The sequence below is a fragment of the Pyrgilauda ruficollis genome, unplaced genomic scaffold (genome assembly GCF_017590135.1).
Source record: "Pyrgilauda ruficollis isolate IOZ18807 unplaced genomic scaffold, ASM1759013v1 scaffold20, whole genome shotgun sequence".
Classification (NCBI taxonomy): Eukaryota; Metazoa; Chordata; class Aves; order Passeriformes; family Passeridae; genus Pyrgilauda; species Pyrgilauda ruficollis.
In genome coordinates, this window is record NW_024519207.1 from 5859930 (window position 1) to 5872504 (window position 12575).

Consider the following 12575-nt stretch of genomic DNA (forward strand, 5'->3'; position numbering starts at 1 on the left):
GCCTTTGCTAAGCCCCCGGGAACCGTGTGCCTGCCAGACGCTGGCCTGTCCCTGCCTGCTCCGTCGGGGTCGGGGGCTGCCGCCCGCTTGCTCGGGGTCGCCTCTCATGTCCGGCCGGCTGCCTCAGCACGGGGCGTGGGTTGGAGGCTGCAGCCTGGTTTTAGTCGGACGAGGCGAAGAAAAAACTCTGAGACCCTGTCTGAAAATCCCGTGCCCCCCTTCCTTTCACGCTGCCTTCCTAAATTCCGCGCTGCCGGATTCCTCAGGGCATCAGGTGTGCATTTAGCCAGCAGATGGGCAATAGATTTTCACCTCCTCATGAGATGTTCTGCTGTGTGTGTAGGTGCAGGTGCTCTTGGCGCCTGGGATTTCTTTGCATTCGGATGGAAGCGGTAATCTCGTGTAGCTTCCCAGCATAAGGCGCCGTTCCAGGTGCAGCAGCAGCTCGTCCAGGCACTAACCTGGCAGCAGGGACACAGCCCGGAGGTGTGTTGAACGATGCACAATGGTTCCTCTGAGCAGTGCGGGCTGACAGCTCTGTGCCCCCACAAAGGAGAGACTCCGGGGTCGGGACAGGCCTTCCTGAGACCCGGCATGTGAGGGGGAAGCTCGGGGGGACCCACAGAACCGGAGTTCGCAGGCAGCCTGTGCCTGCAGCAGCTGCTGCAACGCAGACAAGAAAGAGACCCCAAAGCTACATTCAGACAAAAATTTAAAAAAAAAAAAAAAAAATCCCAAACTTCGTATACTAGGAAAGGGGTTAGGGAAGAAAAAAGCCATTAAAAGAATGCTACCCTTGTAGCTATTTCGGTGCTGGGTGGTTTCAAGCTCTCACCTGCCCCATTTTACAGAGAAAAAGAGAGAAACTAACCTAGCCCCCTCAAAAATTGCACTTTTCTTCTGAATACCACCTAAGACCTATTAAAAATATATGAGATATTTTTTTGCTACTGGCTCTCCCTTACTCTTCTAGATAATTCCTGCTCCTGCCTACCTTCTGTTTTTACTTAAGCTGTGGCTTTTATTTGTATTTAGTCTTTCATGAAGGGCTGTTTGAGTTCTACAATCACTTGAGACACTTCAAAAGTCAGGGGGTCCCTATTCATTTTTGCCAGCAGGTAGGTGGACTACATTTTCATTTACCCTAAAAACTGCTAACTGTGCAACAAACTACACATATATAAGAAACAAGAGATTGGTTCTAAAATGTGTCACACTGTGTCACAAGTGGGACGAATAAAGTGTTCCTCATGTCCCTCATACTGTGTGTCCCTATGGGATGGAGAAAAAGTAAATGAAAAATAGCTTCAAATTTAACTCAAGATAGTCATTATTTCAGTGCCCATTGAAATCAGCCTACTAATTTGGAAATACACTGTCTTTTGAATAAAGACATTTTAACAGTCTGCTCATCTTCAGCTTAACAACAAAATATCTTGTTCAAATATCCTTTTGACTAATTCCATCATTAAATACACTTCTTAGTTTTCATGAAAGATAAAAATTCTGTAAGAGGATTTTGCTGTTTTTAATATATCCTTGTTTTTTATATAGCAACAATAAGTAAAAAATCCCAAAACAAAATAGCTATGGAAGCAATGTAAACATGAAAAAGCATGCTTTAAAAATAAATTCAGGCCTTTTATTCCCTTTGTTTTAGAATTCCCCTTAGACTGTTCAGAATAATGAGTTCCTATGGCTTCCTGCCAAAACCTTGAGAAAAATCAAAGTTTACCCTCATCAGGAAACTGTGAACCATAACCCATGGCATGCCATTGTTGGTCAAAAAAAAAAAATTGTTCCTTTTTTATACAATAATAAAAATGGGGATAGCTTTGCAATAATGGGTTTTTTTTAATTTTTTTTTTTACAATTGATTTAAATACTGCCTATAGTAAAGCACAGGAAACATGTCTAGTCACCCAACACTTCTTAAAATTTATATTAATTATGAAGAAATACAGTGTTGGTTTCTGGGCTCTGGTATTTTGTGTCCTGTGAATTTTATATTTTTCAAGGAAGGGTCTGACCAGTCAGAGCCCATCCCTCTGAGCCTGGCCTGGGAGGAGGGCAAGCTCGGGACAGCCCCAGCCCTGGGGCATCAGACACCTGTGGGGACAGGGATGGGTCTAGTCCAGCCTGGGACACCAGTCCACGTGTGGGAGTCAGGATCAGGCCCCATGAAGGGAATCAGCATCAGGCAGAGCTGACCATGCATCTCTGATGATTTCTGCCTGCTCATTTGGTAGGAGATATAGGCATCTTTAGAATATTTTTGTTAAAACTACTGTCATGTCCTGGTATTATCCTGACTCACTGGCTGCACCTGTCTATTAAGCTTGGTATTTCAGGGTCACTGGCTTGGAACAGCTTGTTCAGAGGCTGTCTCAGAGTGAGTTATATGTCATGTCTCTCAGGTTATGAATGCCAGTTCTATAAAATGTGTTGAAGTTCTATGGAAGATGTTGAAGAAATAGTCTGTGGCTTTATGTGACTTATCTTTTGTCCATTTTTTCACTAGTCACTTACTTATATTTTCCCCCTCAGTACATGAAAACTACACAGTTGCATGATTGTGTCAGTGTTGTTTTGTTGGGGTTATTTGATGATACTACCTCTGGAAAATGTACCTCTATAACTAAAGCTTTATTAAGTTCAGGGCAGACCTGAAATTATATCCTACAAGCTACATTTATTATAATAAGGGTTGCATTCACAAGGGCAGATGAGTAATTTATAGTATTATTCCTGCCTTTAACAAGAGGAGCATATTCTTCCAGTCTTAAAACCTGCATAAGCCTTTTCCTTTGATCCCCTTGCAGCAAGCTGGGAAGGATCTGCCGTGCTTGAAAATATTCCACCCTCCTTCTTCCCTCCCCACTCCCTCAAAATAAAAATCTGAAGCTCATAGCTCACAAGGTAATAATTTCATGAATGACTTCTAGTGGCTTATCTGTCTGTAATATACCCTTCAGCCCTGCAGCCCAGCTCCTGCTCCTGCGTCTGCGCTGCTTCTGGCCTGTGCCAGCGTGAACATTTGTGAAATCAAGCGATAAATGAGATTGAACTGAGAGGACCAGAGAGCAACCTGCTTTCCTTCCGTTTTGCTGATCCAGTTCACCAGCATAATAAATGTGTCAGCGTGGCACCGAGGACAGCACAGATGCAGCTGAGAACAGACACAGCTTAAATGGTCTCGTTCTGCTGCAAGTGCACACCCAGGCATTGACTTGCTTTACCATTTAGTGCCTGTTCAGTGTCTCCTTGAAAACACTCCTGACACCCCTGACACCTCCAAAACTGGAACTCTGTGTCTCAGTGGGTAGTTCTATGAGTCATCTTGTCATAAACCTGGGCTGGACCATGGTGTATTTTCTCCAGCAAGGGTTGGGTTTGTGGCATTATGGTATAATGTAACGGCATTTTTTGGTTTCTCTTCACCAAATCCTTCTCAAATCCATTGTTTCCAGTGACATGTTTGAGGTGTCATTTTTATTTGCATGTTTGTGGGTATTTTAACTCATTATTTTTTCAACAGTGAAAACTCAATAAACTTCATATATGTAACTATGTTGTAGTTATTACTGGTTCCTCTTTCCCTGGAGTTTGATCTGTAACGTATGTAAGTTTCCAAAACAATATGCATAAAGGATGTCATCCACAGTTGTGTACTGAACTGGCCAGTCATGTCCTGCTGACAGACGAGTTCTGAGAGCCAGCTTAGGAGGCCTTTTAATGCAGGATGGAAAGCATCACACGCTAACCTTATCAAAAGATGCATTGTACTCCATAGAGATGGTTGCAGATGCTATGAGATTATTATCCAAAGCCTTGGAAAGCTCCCTGAATTCACATCCTTTCTGTGCATTGTGTTTATTAGAGGATGTGGTAAACACCGTCACTGTGTTACACAAGACCATACAATAATAATTGGAGCTGGCTGGGAAGTGAAATTTTTATTCTACAGGAAATTCCAGCTTGTCAATATTTTGTTTCATTGAATGCTGGAACAAAACGTGTTGGCTCTGCAGTTTTCTGGCAAAAATGGAACAATCTATTTCTTTGCCAGCTGACAAGCCTGGGAAGCCAAGAAACCAACTGAGCAGTCGGCCTGATGCCAGGGAGCTGTATAGCCAGTCAGCTGAACTACGGTAAGAAGCCAGCCTGGCCAGCAGCCACAGCCAGATCAGGGCTACAGCTTCTGTAGAAAGTTTTGATGGAAGCAGGGCAATCCAGAATTTCCAGTGCCAATCTGTTCAATTAGAAGATGGCCAAACAGCCTCTCAATAATTGACTCCTCTCAGGAGAGGATGTAGCTCTACTGTAGTTTCTGCTCCTTATGTGTTTCTTTCTTCAGCTTTTGCTTTGTGACTTAGGCACATATCTGTTACTTGTATGAGCAGATTAAATCCAAGAATTTTCCTTGAGGATTAATGATGATACCCAAGCCCATGAGGAAGTTTTCAAAGTGTCCCTCATTGCTGGTTTTGTGATTGTCATTCAAATAACCTTGTGTGTCAGCAATACCTCACGACATCTGCCTGTGCATGCCCTGCTAATGAGTTATACAGTTACTGCAGGCAGTACAGTGTGAGATTGGAATAAACACTTGTCTGCTATCAGAAAACACACGGTCTCCTTTTCTTCAGCCCATATTTGCAAAGTTTTAAGACAAACTTGCTAAAATGCAATTACAAGGCAAAAACATCTTCTGAACTAGGGAAGTGATACTGATCTTTATTGGGAAGTTGGTGATGTGGAGGTCAACACCGATATGGAGAGCACCTTCTCTGTCAGAGCTAGCTGTTTGCTCAGTGCAACCCTAAACCTAAACATTATTGCAGGATTCTTGTAATGCTCCAGTTATTTTTCCCTTTTGGTATATTTCTGGAAAGGTATCTGATCAGTTTGTAAAAAAAAAAGAAAAAAAAGCTACATCTTTGCCCTCCTGTAGTTCACGGTTATGGCATCATCATAAAAGGTATTTTCAAATTATTTTTTCAAATGTTTAGATAATTTCTATTATAGGATAGATGTTATAATTCCATAGATCTGCAGACATTGTACACACTATACACATCCCTTGTTTGTTTACAGTTGCTGCCTATACTTCCTCTTTAAAGCCCAGAGATGTCATATACCATCCTTACCACAACTATGGTAACTCCAGGGAACAATGAATTTCCTTGTAAATGTTCAGTGGTAATTAAATTTTCTGCAACTTCATCTATGTAAGTAGTCTCTAATATTCCTGCTGTGAAATTAGAGGAAAACCAGATGCTTTGCTGAGACACATTTCAAATCTTGTGCCTTTCACATGTAAACAAATGTGACTTATTTTCTCTCTTGAATTCAACTACTGTGGAGATTCTACAGCATCTGGATTCCAAATTAATTCAGTGTCAGTTTTCAGTGACCTTTATATTTTCTAACCATGGCCCAGTTTATTACTGATTTTACAGGGTTTATTCTTGAGCTGGAAATCATTTTCATAGTGAGTATTTTCCCACAATGAAAATAGTTCAGTGTCATGTTTATGATGTGCTTTCTCCTTCATTTCTGCTGGAGTTGTTACACAGTTTGCTGTGTGCTGCTACAACATACCCTGAAATGTGCTCTTCATCTCAGATGAAACAACTCGAGCATATGTTTAAGGTTTAAGTCAGTCTCAATATGACCATTTGGCTTGTCTTGTTTATATTCCACACATTAATAACTGCTGCTGTGTGTCATTTAAGTCCTTCTGATTCTCAGTTTCCTCAGTGTTGCCACATACTCAAAGATTATTTAATTTCCCTTCTGATTCCATCTGTAATAGAAATGGTCTTTAAACATGAGCACAGTTTAATTATAGAGTTATTGTCTTTTTCCATCAAAATATTGACTGGAAACTACCAAGTCCTTACATGTCTTGGATGGACCTTTCAGCAAAATAGGAGTATTGATAGCTTGATAGCTTCTCCCAAACTTTGTTTTCAGTTCTCTCTTCCTCAAAAAAAAAAAAAAAAGAAAGGAAAAACTAGGAGTGACAAGGAAACCATCACCTAAGACAAACTAGAAGTGCCTCATTCTTCCATCCACATGGTTGTATAAAATATTGCTGTAATACAAAGGATCCTGAAAACCTCATGTCAGAGAGGGAATTTTTGTCATGTGGGGGTTGCCATTGTGAAAAAGTCACTGTACAATCCTTTCCTAGGACTTCTTTGTAAATTACTGTTTGAAGACACAAAATCTTGGCCAAAATGAAACACAGAACAGAAATACCTGAAAGAAATGCTGTGAGGGCTTCCCTACCACTGTAAGATTTCTGAATAGCTGTTTCTGAGCTACCTTCACTGAAGGCAATTTCATTTTCCCAATTAAATTTTTCTAGGTACATTTCTCAGCTCAGAAGTGTTACATTTACACGGCCTACTGAGAACCAGATAAATTTAATTTTTAAACTGCTTTTAAATTGAAACTCACTTGATTGTGACAGTAAATTGAGGTTTTCAAGGGTCACAGTGTAGCTTAAAATTATACATCCTGGTAACATTGTATTTTACTGGGTATTTTTGACTTACTACCATTGAACCACAGTCCATGGTCCAACCTTTTGGACCATATATCATTGAAGTATTAGTTATTCTGCTAATTAAGGAACTTAATTTTACCTTTTTTGAAAGGAAAGTATCTTCTTTGTGGTCACTTATGCTTTAAAGCTGTGGATGTATATATAAAAACATAATATAAATATATATTTTATTATATAAAGTCAAAATCTCTTTCATCAGTCAAAAAGGGATTAATCCATTGCCTCTTTGCTCAGTTGCAAGAAACTACATTAGGAATATTTGAAAACGTAATAAAAGTGTTTTAAAATAAAATAGTTTGAACTTGAACAATGTGTCATCATTTACAGCTGATAAGACATTGTTCTGCCTATAAATTAATGTAAAATAAGAATTAATATTCACTTTCAGAAAACTGCCTGGATCATACATTACATAATAAAACAGATGTGCTATAGATAAATCAGAATTTGATCCTGAAAGCTGGATTGTAAAAGTATTAATTTATTTTTTTCTTTGTCTGCCAAAAAGTTTCCAGAATTACCAGTAGTTTTAAATTTCATCAGCTTTGAATACATGGAAGTGTTGAGGCTTGTCCCTACAAGTTGATTATCTTGAGAGATTGCAGTCAAAAGGTTTATTGAAAATTTTCCTGCCGCTAAAAGTTATATAAGGATTGATCAACTGTGATTTTGGGTTTCCTAAGGAAAATGAGGATGGGATACAGGAAAGAAATTAGTGGGTGAAGCATTGATAATATTTATATCTCTTTACTTTATGCTAAAAGTTCTGTGATAGTCATAAGTGTCACCTAATTCTTTATGAGTATAATAAAGCCACTGAAGGGTAAGTTGCAATAACATATTGATGATGGATTCTTTAGTAATATACCCTTTAAAACACATTATACCAAAGCAGAAAAATGGAAATGGATTTCCATTCCCCTACAAGCCCAGCTTTACTATTTTCATACCAGAAAATGAAGTTACATTGATCTGATTTGCTTATTCATTGGCAAAATATGTTCATTTTTTAGGCCAAAAAAAAGGATTTTTTTGTGGTTGGGAGCTGATGGATATGAATGATTTGTGTGGGGAAGAGCTCCAGGGTTTCAGAAGAATCACGAAGGACTTTGCATGTGGCTCCTTCTAGGAAGCAATCCAATGTTTTGTTTTCCCATCTTGCTTCCCTCAGGCTCTGGCAAGACAGGTTTGCTCGAAGGCACCCTTTCTCCTCCTGTCTCCTTCATTATCCAGGAGGAGGAGCCTTTTGCAGCTTTGCAGCTTTAGGGCTCATTTTTCCCTATCACAAAAATAGAAGTTTGGGGTTTTTTATGAGGGACAGTTTTAGAACACACAAGGCCACTCCTGATAGCTGGTATGTGAAATGAGAAATGTGCCAGGATCCAGAGTACAAATTATAGCTTCCTGTCTTCTGGCTTGTTTTTAATTCAAGGCTGGATTTTTTGGTCTCCTTATGTCTCAGGTGTGCCAGGGGAGGATAATTTTTTTTAATGTAAATTCATTTGGTGAGATTGCAGAATAGATATTGATGATTGATTATGAAGCTGGATTTCCAAGCAAACTTAGTTACAGCTTTATAGGTGATGAGTTTGAAATTTGAAATTCATATTTTTAATTAATAGGAATAACAAATTGCAACAGCATAGCTATGTGGTGTATTTGAGGGTATTATATATATGTATGTGAGTGAAAAATACACATGGTGCTAGAGAAAATACATTATATTCATTAAAATAAAGTGTTCTGCTGAGGTTTTTTAGTGTGGGTGTTCTCCATTTCTTTTCAAAAAAGATAATGATGCACACTGCAGGTGAAACAGACTTGTCATGATGATACAGAGCTAATGTGAAATGATCCTAAGTCAAAAGTAAAGTTCTGCCAACAGGACAAAGCACAGAGGAGCAAGATTGCAGCTTTTTTTTGTTTTGAAAGAAGCTTGTTTAGAACTCTTCCTCTATTAAATTTCCTACCACTACAGAAATGTCAGGATTTCCATCCCAGATCCCACAGTCCAGCCTGTATTCTTGGCCGTAGTTAACAAAAGATGTATGAAGGTGCCCATTATCCAGTGCAGGCCAAATATAGAAAACATTTATTTATCACTTCTGTCTTTTAATAATTTTCTCAAGTTTTACAGTCTAAGACATAGCTTTTTCTAACATTTCTAAGAAGAAATGTTCTTGTTAGTGATAAAGATTGATCCTCTAGCTAGTGTTACATTTCCTTTTTTCTTCATTTTTAATAAAAATAAGAGTTCTACACATCTTTAAAAACAGATTAGAATGAAGAATTTTCATTTTAACTAAAAGGCTGAACCCCTGCAATAAAAGGAGAATATTGCCAAATACATTGGCAGCCATGCAGGACTGAATTTAGCTGTGCTGTACAATATCCAGGGCTGCATAACTCAGTATTTACACTTCTTACACATGCACAAAACACCCCAAACTCACCTATCACAGAGAGATTTATCCAATTTATCCAAAGGAAATTCAGACTGGATTTACCTTCACCAGAATTTAGACATTCTATAAGAAGTGCCACGGGATCATTAATAACAGCAGGTGTCTGGCTCTTCTCCTTGTCTCACTGGGAGGGGGAAAGGAAGCTCCAGCAAAATGCTGGGATAAAGTATCTTCCTGGGACACTGGTTAGGTGTCTAGTCATACAGCTGCAGAATTAGTAACACCATTCCCGGGTGTGCCTTCCTGCTTTCCTTGGAGATGTCACATTCCAGTATGGCTACTACTGGCTCATAATTTTTAATAGTCCATGTAAAGGAGAGGGGCATATTTTTTTTTCCTCTTACAATGCTCTGGTGTCAGTCTGGAGGATGAGAAGCTGTCAGTGTTTCTACCTTAATTCTCTTTTTCTCTGGTGAACCTGAGGATGCAGTTTCTGCCAGCTTGCTGGTGGGGGTGAAAGGGGAATATTGTCCTCTCTCTCTCTTTCCTCCCAGTACTGCCTCCTGACTGGGCCACTCCTGGTGCTAGATCCTTCTACCCTTGGCTTAGTTCATTAATCCAGCTGATCCCAGCCACATTGTCATGTTCCTTGATGCTTCCTGGCCATATTAGGGCATTAATGCTGGTTGACAGAGGGGTCTGACAAAACCCAGCGCTGGAGCAAAGCAAGTAGCAGAGAGCCAGACAGGAAGCAGGCCTGCGAATTCAACAACCTGAAGTTTCTGATTATTTTAAGATGCATGGTGGCACAATGTGTTTTGAAAAGTAGGTGAGCAGCTCCATGGTTTGAAGGGAGTGCAAAAATGAGGGAGGGAGCAAACCAAGGTGCTGGCAGTGGGCTTCTCTCTGTGCTGAACCTCTGCAAGCACTAGGTGGCCTGCTTTTAAAGGAAATGGGCAATCCCATCCATTTCTGTGTGAAAGAGAAGATGAAAAGTACAATTTGCACAAGTTGTGCATCATGCTAGTCATGCTAAATCTTCATCACCTCTGTAAAACACTAATCCTGTGTTGGAAGGAAGAAACCCCATCAGTGCTGGCGTTGGGTACCCTCAAAGACACCGAGGCCAGAGGAGAAAGGAAGGTAAGAGATGCAGCTGACCTGCAAAGTGTGGGATTCAGACACAGAAACTGCATTTTGGCTGTGGTATTTAATGTCTTCTGGGAAAGTCCTCCTAACAGTTGTAATTTGTGTATCTCTCTAAGATTGACTTCGATTCTGGGCCAGTAAAAAGAGTCATTGCAAAAGGAAAACTTTGATTTGCCACAGGCCTTGAACCACTAAATAAACAAAAGAAAAAATCAGTTAATATTGAAAGCAAACAAAGATTTGGTGAAATAGTAAGTGATTTAACAAATGTCAACAGCATCATTACACATATCTTATGCTCACTGATACCTTACACATCAGAGTCACTCAGTGCCAAAAACTAAGCTGCAACAGAATTTTAACATGGCATGCACCCTAAAAGCCTCATTTTTCTCTGTTTAATATGGGAGGTGGGAAACTGATGGCAGCAACAAGTGAGCCTGGAAGCTAGAATGGGAACATTAATGGATGGGTAAAATGTTATGACATCTATAACATCTTTTCAGCACTGTGATTCCTCCAGGCAAACCCCCACTACCAACCCAAAGGCAACCTGATGGTCAGATACAAATAACAAAACAAGTAGGTCTACAGAAGATAGTAGTCCTCTCTAAATTAAGAAAAACTATTATTTCTTTCCACTCCCCCAGGGATTAGTCTAGATATCAGAAGCATTTAAACTGGGTATTAGCTAAACAGATGTAAAAGAACCACAAGGGTTTATGTTCAAGTTTTTCTCCATTTAATCCAGCAAGGGAAAAAGTCTTTAATAAAAGCCCAGATTGCCCAGACAGCTAAGAAAACTGAGGACACTGAATCTTCTTTTCAAAATATATATGTTTTGAGAGGGGATTTATATTGAAAAAGATAAGCCATGATATATTTTTTGATCCTGCTAGTAAATAATACAATAATTTAACTTCTATTTAAAAACTAGTCCTTCCATCAAATCTTAATTGAGCTTAAACAGCCATTAACAGTATTTCTTATTGACTGAGAAATAAATGGTCATTGATTGGCCTGACATAATTAATTGTTATTGTAGTTTTCAACAATTTAAGCTCATTTTCCCAGGCTACTCTTTCCACAATGTTTGAAAGATTTAATTAACACTGCTGTCAATAATTTAAATAGCCTTAAGATTCTGGGAATTACAGAGTAATCATTTTTATGGCAGAGTGGTCACAGAGAGATACATTGAAGTTTAACTTCTGAGAACATTTGATTTGTAAAGCAGTATATACCTTCCTAAGACAACTCTGTGAAGGTTTTACACTGCAACTACAGAATTTATGCTGTTCATTATGTTTCGATGAAGCAGAGCTGGCACAGGTATTGTCCCCTCCATCTCTCCCTGTGCAGCTGCCTAGTTCCTTTATAAATTCTCTATGGAACATACTTGATTTTTATCCATATATAACCTCATTCAATTATTTTCTTTTGATGAGGTAAGATAATAAATTAAAGATGTGAATTCAACTGGCATCTGGAAAAATATTTTACAAGGCAGTCAATGCTGTTTGATACTCTCCCTCCTCTTGATCCGGAGCATCGCCCCTGTCCCTACATTTCCTTGGGTTTACAGTCTGTGGAGTACCTGAAAGAAGAAGCTCAAAACACAGTGGAGTGGAAGGTGAAGGCCCAAAAGAGAGGAAGTGAGAGATGGAATGCCAGAGCAGAATTATGTAAGGTTCATCTTCATAGAAAGTCAGTGCTTGAAAAAGAAAACTCATTTTATAACTTGCTGTTCTATTCAAGTGCATGGGTTTTAATTTCAGGGAGGGGTTGCTCACACACTCCAGGTAAGGCACTCCCCTTTAAACTGTCGTGCTGCCTTGGATGAGGAGCTGGCCCCAGACCCCACCTGCTCCTCCCACTGTTTACAGAAGCTGGTGAAGGAGAAAGAATATGAAAACTTTACTATCAAGCTTTTAGTGTGGGTACTCTGAAGTGACCCCTGAACCTACAATCCTTAAAAAAGCAGTTTCCCCTCACTCCAAAAAAACCCATGTTTTGGGAACAGCTCCATGGCATCTTCAACTTCTTGAACATTTTATCCTTTTTATTCAACTGAAAATAGCTCCATAAAATTTCTGATTGCTGCTTTAATGCTTTATTGTGCAAGTTAGTTGGAAAACAACTCATCAGGCATACATCAGAAGCACATACTCTTACACCACTTGCAGGCTCCTGTGTGACTTGACCTTCAGAGTACTGATGGCTTCAAGAGTGCCCAGGAAGTCTGAGCAAAGCTGTGCTCCCTCAGAGGGAGGGAAAACACACCATAGGTTGAATCGTGACACCATTAGCAGATGATTATTATTATTATTGTTACAAGTGCCATGTGTTAGGGATTCAGAGGTATTACATGTCTGATTGTAATTAATGAACTGCTCTACTCAGAGGATCGCCTGACTGCCAGGAGAACACATATCTGCTGTTAC